Here is a 19,124-nt window from a genome sequence, read left to right as displayed (position 1 = left end):
AAAAAAAAAAAAAACCTGTTAACCTGATAAATGTTTTAACCAAAAAATAATAGCTTCAAAACATTAAAATTCAAGGGAACTATAATCAGGTAATATTTGATTCATATAGAAATATTAAAATTGAGAACAACAAAATAAAACATCCTTAACTTTTAAAATATTTTAATATATCACAGAGCTTACATAAATACATGATTTAGGCTCCATATATACTGCCTTTATATCTAGATATATGAGTAAATAGATAGATAGTTACATGAAGTGTAAAGAGATGATGAGAAAGAAATAAAAGCATTACGAGATAGTCAAAGAGAAAAAAATAAAGGAGCCTAGAAAGATGACTCAATCCCTAATATGCTTTTTCCCGGAGTGTTGAAGAACAGAGTTTGATCTTCCAGAACATTAGACATGCTGGCCCAGGCTGTGCTCTAGTTTGTTACTGTGATAAATACCATCACCAAAGGCAGCACAGAGGAAGGAAGGTTTATCTGGCTTAAACTCACAGGTCCCTGACCATCACTGAGGAAAATCAGATCTGGGGCAGAAACCATGGAGGAATTCTGCTAAGAAGTTGTCTCCAGATTATTCAAGCTAGCTTTCTTAGAACACCTGGAGCCACCTACGTATGGATGGTGACACCCACAGTGGTCATCAATCAAAACAGTCTCTCTCCAAATGACTCTAAGTTGTGTCACATTGTGAATAAAACCTTATCAGTGCAGTCTATAATGCCAGCTCTGAGCAGGTAGAGACATGTGAAGCTATGGGGCCTTCTGAGTAGTGAGTATAGGTGAGCAGTCATGCATGCTACAGGTTCACCAAGAGACACTGTCTGAGAAAAGAAAGTGGAAATTGAGAAGGAGAAACACCCAATATTGATAGCAAAATTCCACTTACAAATAAGCACATATACTCAAACACAATTAATGTACAGTGGTTTAGGGGTTAATGTAAATTCATTCACAAACAGATGAGAATAATAAAAAAATGATCAAATAATTTGAAAAGAAATGTATGCCTTTTAATACGAAAGAAACCTCAAATTAACCTTTCACATTTAGTAAAAATATAATTCACAGCAGGAACAGAGTGTTCTTTAACTAATGTTATGAAATTGTTTTTAATGTTATTGGTTTTTTAGTGAAACATATAGCTGAAACTGGAAATAAATATGATGCTGAGAGTCACAACAGCAGTTCTCTGAGTCATAATGGAGGGCTTGAAGGAATTGCTTTTAAAGGGCCAGTGGACAAGCATCTGTTAGTGATGGGTTTAAGCTGTACAGTTTCTTTGAATTGAATTTCTTTGGAATGTAGATGACATCTGGAGATAACTTGGGTTTTTAATACTTTGTAACATGTTATAATGGCCAGCCAAACCTGGCAAATATCTTCTGCTGTGTTAGATACATACAATCTTATGGCAATCAATGATTAGATGAGGGAGAATTCTTTCATCTTCAAACTGAAGGTAATCGGAGAAATGTAATATGCAAAATACTTTAGAACAATGGCTGTTAGAAAAAGATGTTGAATAGCTATTACTTGAAAGAGTTCAAGAGGTGATTGACACAAGCATATATCTTTAATATTTAATCTGTAAAATATCTTAATGTTCTATTTTCTATGATATTGTGGGATTAGTTCTTAATGAAGTTTAAACTATAAATTGTGTAAGCACCATTAGTAATGCCTCCGAAAGTGGATTTACTTCTCTATCTACATTGGGGATCAAGAAATGTTTGTTTAAATTACCAGGCAAAACTTAGGATTCTGAAGCTTAAAAGGAACCGTCTTCAGGTTGTTTAATACAAAGATCTCATTATTTGAACATTATGTAGAACACATATAGACAAATTCCCCCTCGTTGATCTGGCATTTTGCAAATATATTGGCAAATGTCAACAGTTTGCATATTTGAAACATATTCCTTTAGTTGGAATTTCAAATGGGTTGATTATGACATTAGACTCCCCATATACTTCAAAGAGTTGTCATAAAGTCTTTAAGTATGATTTACCATTTAAAAATCACCTTAATCTGAAATACTACAGATTTTTAAACATTATTGGGAAACCAATTTAAGAATATGCCAGAAATTTCTTTTATATCCTGAATAATGAATTGATTTTCTTACTTTTGGCAATTTATATGGAGATACTAAATTTTATTTACTACATATAAAACAACTATACATTATAATGTAGTTAACTGTGACATACATGCACACATATAACATAATGAAACCATATTAATTTACTGTCCTTCCAGCCACAAACTAACACACAAACAACCCTAGTAATAATCCATTACATAGAAGTACCATATTATACTTAGTTATGCATTAATAGGCACCTAGGCTGAGTTTAATATATCAACATTTAGCACTGTTATAGTAATAATTAGCATGGAATTATGTCTTTTACATGTAGATTTAACTTATTTCTTATAAATGGCAAGCTTAAGTCAGGAGTATAACATCATACATTTTTGGTTTTTGTTTGTTTGTTTGTTTGTTTGTTATTGTTGTTGTTGGAGGAGGAAGCAAGGTGCTGTTCAATATTTAAAATATTAACTCTACTAATTTATACCTCCAAACCAACAGTAAGAGCTATTTTTCCTTCATCATGCCACAGACATTTTCTTTCTTGTGTGTGTGTGTGTGTGTGTTTTGTGTGTGTGTGTGTGTTCTGAGTCTGGGCCAAACACATGTGCCTAACTGTTCAGTCTAAGATTCCCTTGAGTACCCTTCCTCAGATATCAATCACATTTTTATTTTTGACCCCGGGTCACTAATGGTCCTTGAAATCAAGTCAGGAAGGCTGGTTGGCCAGTAAATGCCAACGATCAACTTGTCTATATTTTCTCAGCACTGGGATTACAAGTATGCATGCATGTACAACAATGCCAGGCTTTAAAAAAAAATAAGATAAAAATAAAAACACATGTTCTGGGGATCAAACTCTTCCTCTCAATTCTCCAGTCCATTATGGATTTTTATATTAATATTGATAATTGGTTATTGATATTGAGAATTTCATTTATTCATTCATTCATTCATTCATTTTATATTCCCAATATCAGACCCTCTCTCCTCCTAGTCATGCAGATCCGCCCCTACTGTTCTGTCGTCACCCCATACTACACTCCCAACTACCTCCCACTCAGCCCCAAATCTCTAAGCCCCCAAACCCCTGGTCTCCCAACCCTCCACTCTGGCACATCAAGTCACTGCAGTGTTATATGAATCCTCTCCCACAGAAGCTATACCAGGCAGCTAGCTAGGGGAACGAGATGTATAGGCAGGCAGGAAGGCATGAGATTCAGGAACAGCCCTCACTACAGTTGTTGGGAACCTGGATGAAGAACAAATTGTGCATCTTTTATATAAATGCAGGGGGCCTAGGTGTAGGCCATGCTTGCTCTTTGGTTGATGGTTCAGTAACTGGGAGCACCCAAGTGTATAAATTAATTGACTCTCTTGGTCTTCTTGTAGAGTCCCTCAATCCCTCCCCCTATGCTTCCTGGCCATTTTTCTTTCTTTTGAGGAATGTCCTCAGACAGTTTCACCATTACTTTATACCTCTACCCACTATCCCATTCCCTAGGTGTTCAGAGGGCTTGTGTGCTTGTAGAAGGGCTAAGGCCACCACAGTGGGCTAAGCTTATGGGTAAAAAGAGTGAGAGGTGCTGTGAAACAACCAGAGTGAGCTCCTACTCACGAGGTTAGCTGCAAAATCTTGAAGGACCTCTATCAAAATTCTCTGCATGTCTCCAAAATGGAGACAGCAGAAATGGCAGAAAAAGCCAAACTCTCCCAGATGAAAATGACAAGTAGTTCTTGAGCTGGGATTAACACTCTTATTTCTGACTCCTAGTTTTACTTAGATCCAGAATGAAAATTTTGTACATTTCATTAACATAGAGAAGATTTCAAAGTCATTGAGAATTGATTTTTAAGTTTCTGAAATACATATTCATGCAGCATGAACTTGTTATTTTCTATTGTAAATAATCACTTGGTTGTTTGGCAAGACACTAAGTTACAAAAATCATAATCATTTAAAATTGAGACAAAAATGTAAGAGCTCTTCCAACTGTGGTGATCTGACTTGAGAGTATAAAGTGATTCTTAAATTGAGGCCACTTGGTCTTGCAAACTTTGTATGCCTCAGTACAGGGAAACGCCAGGGCCAAGAAATGGGAGTGGGTGGGTAGGGGAGTGGAGGGGGAGGGTATGAGGGACTTTTGGGATAGTATTTGAAATGTAAATGAAGAAAGTACCTAATTTAAAAAAATTGTTCATGGCTGTCTCTCACAATGTGTAATGAAAGGCCTCTGCCCTTCATTTAGTTTATAAAAAGGTAAGCCCTATAAAACTGTTGTATGGTTGCTCTTGTGTTTCTAGTGCTTAACCTGATCATTTGCTCTGACATTTTTAGGAACATTCATGTCTTGGAAAAGGACAAAGCCCTAAACTCAGATAGCTTAAGAGCTACTTTATTCTGGAGCTCAATGTGAGTGACCAGAATTGGGAATTGTAGATTCAAATTTTTCTCAACCCTACTTTAAATAACTGTTCTTAAGTGCTTTAACCTCCCTTCTAGGCCACCAGAGGTAGTGAAAACAAAGGTTATTAGGACACAGATGAAGTGGACCTGTTTAGAAGTGGTTCTTTGGAGCAAATCCTATCTGTGCTGTCAGGAAATTAGCAGTTCAGTTAACAGGTCAACAGTGTCAGTTCAATCCACTCAAAAATACTTCTCTGATATACTAGCAATCCAGTTCAGTAGTATCAGGACAGCAACAGTGGCATGCCTTAGCAAGATTAACCAGGCCTCAGTCAAATTGGCACAAATCAGCAGGAGGGACCAGGACCAGCAGGAATGCCAGGAGAAGTTTATTGCCATGCCACTTTCAATGAAGTAGAGATCAGTGAAGACTTGAGACCAAGAAAACTGCAAAGCTAGCTCTACAGGCAAGCAAGCCAAGCCCTCCTCACTGTAGGTTAAGTCCTATTTGTATTCCATCCAAATATCATGTATGCTCCATGGGTATTGTCTACCACATGTCTTGCCTCAGTGTGCAAGTCTGACTTTAGAAAAACTCCACGTGAGTCTGTATCACTCTGCCAATTGGCCTGAGTCTGTGGAAGCTTCAAGAAGCCCCCTGAATGCTACCAGAATTTTTTTGATGCATGTCTTTCTATGGAGTCATGACAAATGGAGCTCAACAACGCATGTAAGCCAAACCACTACATGCATATCATTAGTGATGAATCCTTCCTCAAGCATCCTTTCATGTACTTGCTTTAGTAAAACATCCTTTCACCTGCATCTGCTCCAGTGACACATTTATGGAATTTCCTTTTAGGGAACGTTACCTTACTCATATAAAATTAATATAAACCACTGAGATTAGAGCACACTTATGTCTTACCTGATGGTAAGCTAAAAGGCTGTTTTGGATGTTGCAGTAGATTGGCCTCCTAGTCTCCTTTTCACTTCTTCAATCCTGACTCTAGCATTACTTGTTTCCCACAGACACAATCTTCACAGAATCTAGAAGGTATTAGCTAAGGAGTAGAAGGGGTAGAGATACAGCTTAGTTATCCTTGTATTATTCAAATGCTGATTTTTTTTTCTGTCCTCACATCTTGTTTCCTATCTTGTTTTGAAATTTAAAAAATGCATGGTTTTCTTTCTTGAAGTGGCATCAGCCAGTTCCTCTCTCAGAGGATAGACTACCTTGCATTTCACGAATATTAAGTCTGCTTTTCAATCCCAAACTTCCTCTATGCCAGATCTCTTTCTTCCTTGTTCTCCCTCACAGTCAATGGAAGTTTTTCCATCCATAAATATTCCAAGTGTTAAAAACAAACTTTGACTATAATTCTAAAAAATTTCTCACTAAATTAATTTTTTCCACGTCAAAGGTCATTCTCTTATGTTGTTTCTAAACCCTCAAATGCCTTTGATAATGCTGAGAATTCCCTTCTTTTTGAATCCACAAATATGTGTAAATCCACCTTACTATAAATTGTTTTTTATCTTTAATAATATTAGTTTGTTGAATGTCATATTTTTAAAATATAATGGTTTAATAAATTTTTGAACATGATATGTATATATTTTAATTATATTCTTCTAACCCTTCCTCTCACTCTTGTTACCTATGCCTATCCAATCCCAAATTAACAATTTTTTAATAGATAAACAAGTCCAATTTTTAGTCCCCCAAAGTAGTTTACTCAGCATTCAAAATCAAACAAATGAAACCATCATGAAACTCACAGGCAAATGGATAAAACTTTAAAAAAAAAATCATCATAGGTGTGGTAACCCAGACCCAGAAAGACAAATATTGTGTGCATTTACTTGTAAGAGGATAGTAGCTGTTGAATAAATGATAACAAATATGATTACTAATGATATTCTCCTATACTCATAGATAAAGGCCTTATCCAGGCACAATCAGAGAGGCATCCTCTGAAGAAACAAGAACATATGTAGAGACCCATAACCAGAGGGGGTCTAAATTGGGGGTCTCTAGCAATTCTACCCTCAGAGATCAGGAAATCACACAGAAGAGGCAGAAATATTGAGGACCAAAGAGTTTAGGATATACTATGAGAACACAGACTTCTGAATCAACTAAAGGAGATATTTATTAGCTTACAGAGACTGAAGCAGCAAGGACAGAGCATACATGGGTTTATACCAGGTCCTGTGGGTACACAGTACTGCTATTCACTCCGTATTTTTTTATAGAACTCCTAACTATGAGAACAAGTGGAATTCTGTCTCTTCTGGCTGCTCTTTGGACTCATCCTTCTGTTGGGTTGGCATGTCCAACTCTGATATGAAAGTTGTTGCTTAATCTTATGATATGTTATCTTGTCATGGTTGGTTGTTATCTCTTAGAAGCCTGTTCTCTTCTAATGAGAGACAGAAAGGGAGTGGATCTGAAGGGACAGGGAGGTGAGGAGGAACTAGGAGGTGTAGAAGGAGGGGAAATTATAGTTAGGATATATTGTATGAGAAGATAACCTTAAATTTTTTCTTAATTAAAAACTGTAATTTACAGAATTGTTTGGCTAATGTAGAAGCAGAGAGATAAAGCAAGTCACAAAATAATTCACTTTTTTCTTTTTCTGACTAAAGTTTCAACTAGGAACCATGTACAATCTCCAAGTGATCTTGTTCCCATTAAAAACTGAGTAACTGATGCCGAAGAGAAGGTGGAGTCATTAAGAACATGTGATACACTTGCAGATGACCATAGTCTACTTCACAGCACCCACACCAGGTGCCCAAAAACCACCTGTGACTTCACTCAGAGAATCCCATGCCATCTTCTGGTTTTCAAACGCACTATATTCATATATGTATACACACACACACACACACACACACACACAAACTGACACACAAATACACATGCACACACAACTAGTAAAAAATAAAAGGTTAAAATGTGACTTAAGTACTTTTGTTCAAAACCAAATACTGGTATTATTTTTAGAAGTATTAATTTTATGTGGACAAGAGTTCTGCCTATCTATATTCACACATATTCACTGTGTGTGTATTTGGTGCCCATGAGGTCAAAAATGTGTGTTGAGTTATAGACATGGTTGTGCACTACTGTGGGGATGCTATGCTGGAATCTGAACCTAGTGCTTTTCTAGAACTTCAAGTGCTTTTTAACTGCCTGGCCATAATTCTGCCCAGTCAACTGTTTTCAATATAATGGTAAAATGGTTTTAATTCCTTGGATTGTAATACCTATGAAGAATATAATTCTGCCCAATGGTGCTGGCATCTAAAACAAAAGTAAACACAATACCTTCCTTGCTCATTCTTATTATTGTAAGTGCAGGGTACATGCAGAGAGAATTATAAATATTTGAAGCCTGATGGTGTAAATTAATGGACAAATTAATGGATAGATGAATGAAATGCATACAGCAGTTATAGCACATGGAGTCATGCAAGGCACTGGGTGATTAATATGAATCATTAGTTTGCTAATAGCTCCTTGAATTATGTACCTCACACTTCATTATCTGGCAAACTCCCACATGTATTTGAAGGCCCAACATAAAATTAGCTCCTGGAGCAGAAGCAGACAGATCCTGCACCTTTGTATGAGCAACTTAAGATTATATAGGAATCTATTTAAGTATATGAGGATGTAATTTAGGGTAACAGTGTGTGACTAGACCCATTTGACCCTAGAGTCCATCTCAGGAAAAGAGAAAAGAACTTTTAAAAAGTGCTTTAAACTTTATTCAGGGGTTTTTATGAAGAAAGATATCAACTCTTTGGAGTAAATAAAAAACAATAAAAGACAAATGTTAACTCAGTAGATATTGGGAGAGGAAATAACTAACTTGGTAATGTTAGTACATCTGAATAAGTATCAATTAAAGTTTATTTTTCATTCTACATTTAAAATGTTGTGAACATTATATCCCAAAATATCCCTAAAATCTTTGCCTTCATATGCTCTGAAATGACTATTTATATTTTCTATCTGTAATTTTAATATAATGTATTTATTTTATTTATATGGGTCTGTCTGTGTGGATATATTTTATATGAAAGCAGACATTTATAGAGGTCAGAAGATGACATTGGGTCCCCTGGAACTAGTGTTATAGGCACCTGGGTACTAACAATAGAACTTGGAACCTCTGCATGTCCAACTCTCCTGTCCCACTTTTCCAATGGAATTGTTCTTCCTGACAAGGTCATGACCTTTTCTTCTGTAATTATTAATGATTTATACAAATACACATCTATAACTTCTGAACACATTTAATGTTCCTTTTACATATATGTGTTTATGGCTGACCTCTTGGGATTAGATAAGTAATCAGAGGATTCTATCCTAGAGAAAACTGGTTTCCCAAGCTCTCTTGACATCTATTTACTCCATATAGATCGTTGTGTAGGGATGAGACTTTGAAAAATTTCTGCCATCACAGGAACTGCCATTATGCAGGTCTTGTTAGGAGATGATTTGCTGAAATTTCATGGGTACAACTTCCCTTTCATATCTAAAAGACACAGTCTATCACCAGCCACCCTCATTCATCCATTTGTATAATCTTCCAGGTTCATATTTTGTGATGTTCTCTGAACCTTAAGTGTATGTGTTTGTTGTAGATGTACTAATTCAGACTATGTATGCCAGCTTCTTATTTTCTCCATTTGAACAGCAAATCAGAAAGAGGAGATATCAGAAAGAACTATTTTGATGGTGAGAGCAATGGTTTTTTTTTTTTTTGTGGACATAATGGTTTAAGCGTTTTGAATACAGTTAGTAATTATACTGATTTAGGAAAGTGATGTACATTCTTCTATATGCGCCATGGCCTCTCCAGACTTGGATAGTTGGCTAAGATTATAGACTTGGGTATTAATTTTTTACTATTTACCATTTTTATTTTGGGGAATAACTAAAAGCTGTATAATTGGACTTAAGACCTCTCTTTATTATGTCTCTATGGATTCCTCTTTATGTTTAAAGTGACAAAGATTTCCAATTACATCCTGATTGGTTGTTTTCATACACAGATTACTATATTGTGGGAAAGGAATGATCCCTCCTCTAGAAAACAAGTGTTCTACAAAATATACATTCTATGTGAACAGGTATATTTTTATTTTTTCTCCTGTTCCTCATCACTTGTAATTATGCTTGGTATAGCGCAGACACTAAAAATGCTATTGCTTGAAAGACAGACTATTTGATAACAAAGATGTGAGCTTTCCACAGTACTAAAGTACTCACTACACCTAACCACAAATACAAGAAGAAGAAGAAGAAGAAGAAGAAGAAGAAGAAGAAGAAGAAGAAGAAGAAGAAGAAGAAGAAGAAGAAGAAGAAGAAGAAGAAACAGAAGAAATGAAGAAATGTGTTACACATTAAGCTGTGAGTACATATTTCTCTTTTGGCTTCTTTTATTTATGTGTGATTTGAAAATTAATAACAACTTTAATTGTCCTTAAAAATGTAAGAAAATTAAGATGCCCTCAGTGTTGTTGACTTAATTTTAAAATCAAGACCAAGCTTTATAAGGTTTGTATACACATGTTTTGTTCAACAGGCAGCTCCAAGCATATTAATGCTTCTATTTTAAAGCTTTTCTTCTGCAAGTAAACACTAATACACCAACAATGTAATTAAGTCATAAATGAACCGAGCCCCCTATGTTGACTTGAGATTTTGGGGCAATATCAGTCTCTTTAGTTAATCTTCTGCTTATATTCAATGCAGGGTTGTTCAATACAATGCACTTAGTAATGTGTGGCTACTCATGAATGTACTGGAATGAATTCTAGATTACACGTTTTGAAGGATCCATTATTATAACTAGAACTGTAAAGGACAATGTCATTTATCTCACTGTTACTCCTGGGAACTGCTACTTTAATGCAGAAATATGACAATGGCAAAATCTTGTCATTACTTATTCATTTCCTTTTTTAAAAAATTTTAAAGTTTTACTTTATTTTATGTTTATGAGTATTTTACCTGTGTGTATGTATGTATGTATGTATGTATGTATGTATGTATGTATGAATGTTTCTGTACCACCTCATGCATTGTCTTCTGAGGTCTGAAGAGAGCATCAGATCACCTATATACCATTTTGAGCAACTATGACTGTGCTGGAAATGGAACCCAGGTCACCTTGAAAAGTAGCCATTTCTTTTAACCATGAAGCCATGTCTCAACATCTTATTTATCCATTTCAATATTGTCTTTGGTGCTAGTATTGGAAGGACAAGCTATGTGCATGCCACCTAAGTGCTATACACTGAGTCATGTCCCCAGTGCTATAATGTCAATACTTTAACATATCTTGTATTGAATTTTGAAATCTAAGTTTTATTATAAAGACTTTGCTAATGAAAGGCACCATCCACTTCAATTGACTAGACCAGAAGGATGTACATCTCAGTGAACGTCTAAAAGTACCCATTCTAATAATGCAGAGATTCACACTAGATTTATACTTTCACTATTAAATACATATTTTATGCACATACCCACCACCAAATATATAAAAAAAAAATAGAGTCAAAAGAAATAAAAGAATAAAAAACAATTAGCATTATACCTCTTTTATGACTCAGGTCGCCATTATCTGTACACTCATTCATCCCTTGTCACATAACCGTAACCCTTACTTGTTCTATTTTTTAAATTTAATTTTATTTGTAATTCATTTTTACACCCCATATTCCAATCCCATCCCCTCCCCATCCACCCGCCGACTGCTCTACATCCCACACATCCCAACCTCACCCCATCTCCATGTGGATGCCCCCACCCCCACCCCACCTGACCTCTAAATTCCCTGGGGAGTCCAGTCTCTTGAGGGTTAGGTGCATCATCTCTGGATGAACACAGATCTGGAAGTCCTCTACTGTATGTGTGTTAGGGGCCTCATATCAGCTAGTGTATGATGTCTGGTGGTTCAGTGTTGAAAGATCTCGGGAGTCCAGTTTAATTAAGACTTCTGGTCCTCCTACAGAATCTCCCTTCTCCTCATCTCTTTCAGTCTTCCCAAATTCAACAACAGGGTCAACTGCTCCTGTCCATTGGATGGGTGCAAATAACTGCATCTCTTTCAGCTGCTTGTTGAGTCTTTCAAAGGGCAGTCATGATAGACCTCTTTTTGTGAACATTCCATAGCCTCAGTAATAGTGTCAGGCCTTGGGAATTCCCCTTGACCTGGGTTCTACTTTAGGCCTGTCACTGGACCTTCTTTTCCTCAGGCTCCTCTCCATTTACATCCCTGTGAGTCTTTCAGACAGAAACATTATGGGTCAGAGATGTGACTGTGGGATGGCAACACCATTCCTTACTTGATGTCCTCTCTTCCTGCTGGAGGTGGGCTCTATATGGTCCCTCTCCCTACTATCTGGCATTTCATCAAAAGTCTCTCCCTCTGAGTCTTGGGATTCTCTCACTTCCCAGTTCTCTGGTGCATTCTGAGAGGTCAGCCAGAAGCTGGAAACAACCTATATATCCTATGACAGAAGAATGGATACAGAAAATGTGGTTCATTTACATAATGGAGTACTACTCAGCTACTAAGAATGAGGACAATCTGACTTTTGCAGGCAAATGGATGGAACTAAGAATATATCATTCTGAGTGAAGTAACACAGACCCAAAAGGACATGGATGGTATGCACTCACTAATAAGTGGATATTAGCCAAAAATTAAAATTAAAATTAAAATAAAGAAAAGAAAAGAAGACAAAAAAGAAAAGAAAAAAAAAGAAAAGAGAAAAGAAAAGAAAAAACCCATATAGAATATACAAGATACAGTCCATAAAATTCAAAACGCTCAACAAGCTGAAGTGCCCAAGTGAGGCTACCTCAGTCCTACTTGGGAGAGAGAAGTAAGCAATTGCAAGTAGGGAGGGAGGGACTTGGGAAGGAATGTGGACAGGGGCAGGGGCAGTGGGAGTAGAGGGGAGCCAGATCAGACATTGGGTGAGGGAAAAGGACTGAAGTCATGAGTTCCAGCAGAAAGAATGTAAACAGGCAACCTTGTCCTATTTTTTTTTATGTTATTCTGTACTAATGTGTACATTTGTATACACACACATACACACACAGAGACACACAGTACATATGAGGTAAATGTGTGTTGTTTTTCTGTCTTAGAGTGTATTACATCACTTTTTCTTATACATTCTAAATTTGTTCAGTTTCTTTCATGTTTTAAATTACATTTTTCCTTCAAGCTACATTTTTGAAACATTTATAAGTGTGTGTGTGTGTGTGTGTGTGTGCGCACACATGTGCACAGGTATATATTCTCAGGTGAGTACAAGTGCCTAAGAACATGCACTGGAGTGAAACACACAAGAGACTGTGAGCTGCTGGATATGGGTAATGGGAATTGATCTTTGGTCATCTGGAAAGACAGACAACAAATACTCTGAACTGTAAAGCTATCAGTCGAGCTCAACAAAAAAAGTTCTAAATACTGAGAACGTTCCCTCTATACCCAAAGGTATATGAGGAGAAAACAATCTCTGTTCATGTATCTATTATACAGTTTAGCTAGGCTATACTTGGAATACTTTAATTATTAAGAAACAGATGAGCTACAGCTTTCTTTAACCAAATTTATACATACACACACACACACACACATAAATATATGTATATATATATATATATACACATATATAGATATACACTACATATACATATATGTGTGTATGTATATGTGTGTATATATATTATGTGTGTGTGTGTGTCTGTGTGTGTCTGTATGTATCTGTATGTATGTGTATCTCTGCATGAATGTGCAGATTTGTACAGATGCCTGTGGAGACCAAAAGAAAATATTAAATCTGCTGGAGAGAGAGTTATAGGGATTTTTAGCCCACCCTATGTAGGTTATAGAAACCAAACTCAGGTCCTCTAGAAGAGCATGAAACCTCAAACACTGAACACTCTGTGCATCCCCTCTAATGTGTATTTTCATACTTCAACATGGAATTTTTCTCTAAATGCTTCACATCATCATTTTCCCAAATTTTTTATACTGTGTATATGTAGCATTTTCAATTTTCCCATCAGAATAAATGTCTAACGAAAGCTGTAGTTTCTTATGCTGTAACACTTGCTTTCTGTTTTCTTAGCATTGAATTGTGATTTAGCTCTGTTGATATGCTGAATACCCACAAATTCCCTCTGGTTATATTATGTGGTCCCATTAGTTGAGAATGCCACTAATCCAGGAAAGGGACCCCTCCAAAAAGCCCCCTTATTTTCCTTTCTTTCATTTTGTGTAGCCTGCCTATAGTCTTTTGTTTTAAGATATTGTTTTGAGAACAATTGATATTTCTTCTAAAAAATGTCATAGTAGTCTTGGTCATATTTCATGGGCATGGGGTAGGATAAGACATGGGGCTGGAAAATCAGTGTCTGGCAAGAATTCCTATCGGTATTTCAGATAGTTACCACCTGTAATGACTGTGTTAACATGCAACTTCTAGGTGTGTGCTGACAGAGGGATAGAAAACACTCCTCTTCTTTTTGTGATAGTACAAATCTTACCATAAAGAGCAGAATTTTCCTGACCTCATCTAAACCTAAGAATTTCCTAAAGAACTCATTTCTAAATGATACCTTATTGAGGCTTAGAGTTAGAAATTTAGCAGGAAAGTGAGATATTTTAGTTCATAACTCAGTAAATCTTTGAGTTGTGAAGATCTTTCACTGTAGCAGATTGACATGAAATCATCTTTCAGGCACTATCCCCTTGATAGATTAGATTACCTAGGGCCAGGTGGTCAGCTCCAAGTACATGCACATACGAAACTACAAAATGATCTCAGCAGAATAATGTACATGTATAACACACACACACACACACACACACATATATATATATGTAATATGTATTATATATACACACATATATAATGTGTGTGTGTGTGTGTGTGTGTAGAGAGAGAGAGAGATGAGAAAGTGAAACAAAATCTCAAGAATGATAGGTCATAAATTTGAGAGAAAGTAGGGGTAGAATGAGGCCATTTGGAGGGAGGAATGCTTGTGGTGGAAAGTAAGCAAATAAAGTACATATACATGATATAAATAATCTCTGTATCATCTCTATAAATAAGGAAGTAAGGCTAGACAATGAAGACTCATTCAACTTGTTCATTTTTCTTAGATTTTTCTACATGTAGACAATTGGGAAGACAGAAACAGAAGGGAAGAACTCAAGTGACTTGTTGGCTCTGTCTGCCCATTCCTGAAATGTCTAAGACAAGCAGAATCCTGACCAGGGGACACTAATAGTCTGTACTCCTAATTGGCTGTGCAAACTAATTAGCACCCATCTGTAGCTGAGAATATGTCAGTATAAGCATCCTGTGATACATGAGTCTACTTTAAATATGTATGCCCTCCTCATGTCATGCTTTTTCAATTCTATATACAAATTTATTTGCTCAGCACTTAATGTACAACCAAATGGAGTTCTAAGGGCAACTTCACTTACATTTCACCTTAAATCATGACTTTAAATCCTAACTGCTGACTTAGATGTAGGTCCACTGTAATTAATATGTCACTGAATCATTAAAATAGTTTTATTTTGAATAGGAGTTATGACTAAAGTGAAGGTTTAGGGCAGTTATGAAATATTTAATGATGGGAACAAGGTCTGATAAATGCATCAGTAAGTGATTCCATCATTGTGTGAACAACACTGAGTGTACCTAAGCAGACCTATGTGGTATATATCATCCACTGTCTTGATGCAGTTACAGTAAACATTTGAATGCATGCAGCTCCTTCCAGAACAATATGGCATGCTTATAAAAGTATACTTTGTTTTTCATAAGTATGAGTATACTTTAAAAGAAGAATAGAAAGTCCAGTTGCCACATCATGCAGTAACACAGCTATTTATCAAGTATAATCCAATGCATACAACTATGAATATACATAATTTTATAGGGCTAGCAGTTTGTGAGGCACATTCTGAGGGGCAACATAAAGATATGCATGTTATATTTTGCTATGTTAATATTGTGTCTATGATGTCTCAAGAGGATAGCAACTTTTTAGCTCCATTATAATGTTATGGTCCCACTATCATGTACAGTCCATAAATGATAGGAGCCCTGCTATGTGGTACATGGCTGAATTCAGTCATCTGAAACCATGAGCCAGGTAATGCAAGCATAACAGATAAAACCATAGCAGAATGAATTAATTTACATGACAACACAAATATTGCTAGACACTAAAATCCCAGAAGCACAGCCATTGTTTATCCCTCATATGTGGGCAGTAGTTAGATGGAGACATGGTTTGATGGTAGTTCATTGCAACAAGTAGAAGGGATTTTTGATTTAAAAAAATGGATATTTGTGCAAAATAAGTTCAAACCCTAATATCCAAAGCATTGGAAGACAAGTTTGGGGAGGGAATTAGTGTATGAGAGTAGAGCTCTCTCAGTGTGGTTATTGGCATTATAAGAAAAATAGCCACTCAGGTATGTCACTTTGGTAGGCAAATTATGAAGTCAATGCAGGAGAAGATCAGAATGATTACAAGGTTGAAGTCAACCATTATGATGTCTTAAGTTGAAAGCAGAGCTCAGTGGTAGAGAGCTCACCTAACATGCACAAGACTCTGTGTTCAATACCTATACAAAGTATTACAAATAATAAAATAGAAGTAAAAAAATATACCTGTTTTCTCTTTATTCTGTTAGTTGATACTGAGGACACAACAATGGACACACAAGAAAAAAACAAATAAAACAAAAACAAAACATGGGGGGGGGGGAACTGTTTCATCATAAACCCCAGGAATCAAGATTCTTGACCTTGGATTTACATTTCACATTCCAGGACTGTGAGTAATACATTTCTGTTCTTTAAACCAGCCAGTAGATAATAGTCTGTTATACCAGCCATCTAACTTCAACAGTATCAAATGTGGTCAATATACTGTCAGATGAATGAATCAGATAAGCTTTATGTAGTAATTTTTAAATAGTGAAAGATAAACAATTATAAAGGAGCTTAGCTTGTACCTATAAGTGAGTTTCTCAGAGTACCACCGTATTCTTTATAATTTCCTTATTGAGTGTCTGGCCTCACTGAGGATGCTGCTGCTGAAGCTAAGCTCTTTGAGAGCTGACTGCAACAGACAGTTCTCTGTGTGAATAACTCATCCTTGATGAAATTTTGACTTATTAGCTTATTAAATCAGGAAGCTGTTCTAAGCTGTGTACAAGCCTGTGGTATATACATCAATGATTGTTTCTTCAATGACAAGTACAACTATATCATTTTACTCATAATTAATAATAACATAATTATTTGTTACCAGAGTTTCTAAATATAGAATTCACACTTGAAATGATGAGAAAAAAATTTTTTTTCTTACAGACTCAATCACATAATGCTATCTCCTGTAGACACCTAGAAAGCTCACAGGGGGCACAATTTGAATAAGGTTCTGAGAAAGAAAGGTATGGAGAATTTCAAGATGATCTTATAACATGGAGCTTATTTCAAACAGAGCTTCAAACATTGTATCTTGGAGACTGCATCTACAAAGCCAAACAGTGACAAGCAAATGGAGCCTAATCAAAAGAGCTATTTTCTTGTTTAAACAATTTATTACTTGAAGAGACAAAAATCTTGAATTTTTGTTTGTAGGACTTTAAGTCGAATAATATAAAATGACAATGTAAAACTGCTTTTTATTACTATTCTGAAATCTGGCAATGGCCATCATTCTGAATAGCTATGCCAGTTCAGAATAGGTATGAGAATGATAGTCTCCTCTCAGCATCACGGAAGGAGAGGGAAATTTCCTGAAGACTGTCAAAAATGACAACAACAACAGCAACAACAACAACAATATTAATGTTGAGTTGAGTTGAGTTGAGTTGAGTATATATAAGGAATTGAAGCCTAAATATTAAATATTTATGCTGTGGTTTGGTTCTTGAAAATCTCACAAAAATCCACTTGTGATGGAGACTTGATCCCTAGTGTTGGGAGATGGGTGAATATTTGGAAAGTGAGAAGTAGTGGGAGATCTTTACACACTAGATCATGTACTTGAAGTTGGATGTGTCTCTTCTTCCTCTTTGTTTCCTACTTATAAGGTAGCTTTCTCTTTTCTGAATTATCAATCATTACCATGTTACAACCTGCCAAAGGAATAAAAGCACTAAGTAGCGCTGAACACAGATCTAAGCAATGCACCAAAATTAACTTTTCTCTTTCTTAGTTATCTCATGTAACTTGGTATAGTGATTAAAAAATCCAGCAAAAATACTCAGAGTATTATTTTATAATTAAATAATACACTTGATATTATTTATTCATGAAGAAAATGAGAACAGAGAAAAGATGTTATATATTCTTTGGAGAAACTGAATTCTTTCTCTGGATTCATTAGCTTTTGGACTATCAAGGTTACTCAGAGCATAAGGATGTTTGCCAACAAGTCTGAAGATCCCATGTTTAGTCCCCATTACTAAAATGGTAGAAGAAAACCAACTTGAAGAAGTATTCTAATCTGCAAACTTGTATCAAGGCATACATAGTCTTGCATATAAGCACTCTCTCTCTTTCTCTCTCTCTCTCTCTCTGTGTGTGTGTGTGTGTGTGTGTGAGTGTGTGTGTGTGTGTGTGTGTGTATGTGAGAGAGAGACAGAGACAGAGACAAAGAAGAGAAAGGAAAGAATAAATATAACCATTTTATTTCCTCAGCAAGTTGGTCATATACAAAAACTGTGAGCTTGAGTAAATGCCTATTTTCTTTTTTGTTTTAGAAATTAATTACTGCTTCCCAGATCCTGCCAAGACTAGTCTGCACAGGTGAGAGTATGGACTACAGAAGCTAACAGCTTCTAGGACAGGTGGGAGCCACAGAGCTTCTAAGGCAGACTCTGTTTCTCACTCCAGACATCCAGGCACCTTCCCTGCCAGAGGAGAGGTGTCCACCCAGCCCGGGAGGGCTTTGCCAGAGCATCGGGGGAGCCATCTACTTTCCCAGATCCTGCCAAGACTAGTCTGCACAGGTGAGAGTATGGACTACAGAAGCTAACAGCTTCTGGGACAGGCCCTATTTGGAGCCTTCATCTTCTGCCAGGAGGTAAATCCGATCAACAGATATCTGTGCACCTTCTCTGCAAGAGGAGAGCTTGCCTGCAGAGAGTGCTCAAACTACTGAAACTCAAGAGAGAGGTAGTCTTCCAGGTCTTCTGGTAGAGGCTAACAGAATCACAAAAGGAACAAGCTCTAACTAGAGACAACTATAACAACTGACTTCAGAGAATACCAGATGGCAAAAGGCAGACATAAGACTCTTAATAAAAGGAACCAAGACCACTCACCATCATCATAACCCAGCAATCCCACCTCAGCAAGTCCTGGGTACCCCAACACACCTGAAAAGCTAGACCAGGATTTAAAGTCATATCTCATGATGATGTTAGAGGACATCAAGAAGGACTATAATAACTCACTTAAAGAAATACAGGAGAACACTGCTAAAGAGTTACAAGTCCTTAAAGAAAAAGAGGAAAACATATCCAAA

This window comes from Mus caroli, chromosome 6 (assembly GCF_900094665.2).
Source record: "Mus caroli chromosome 6, CAROLI_EIJ_v1.1, whole genome shotgun sequence".
In the NCBI taxonomy this organism is placed as follows: domain Eukaryota; kingdom Metazoa; phylum Chordata; class Mammalia; order Rodentia; family Muridae; genus Mus; species Mus caroli.
Note: the sequence above shows the minus strand (reverse complement) of the source record.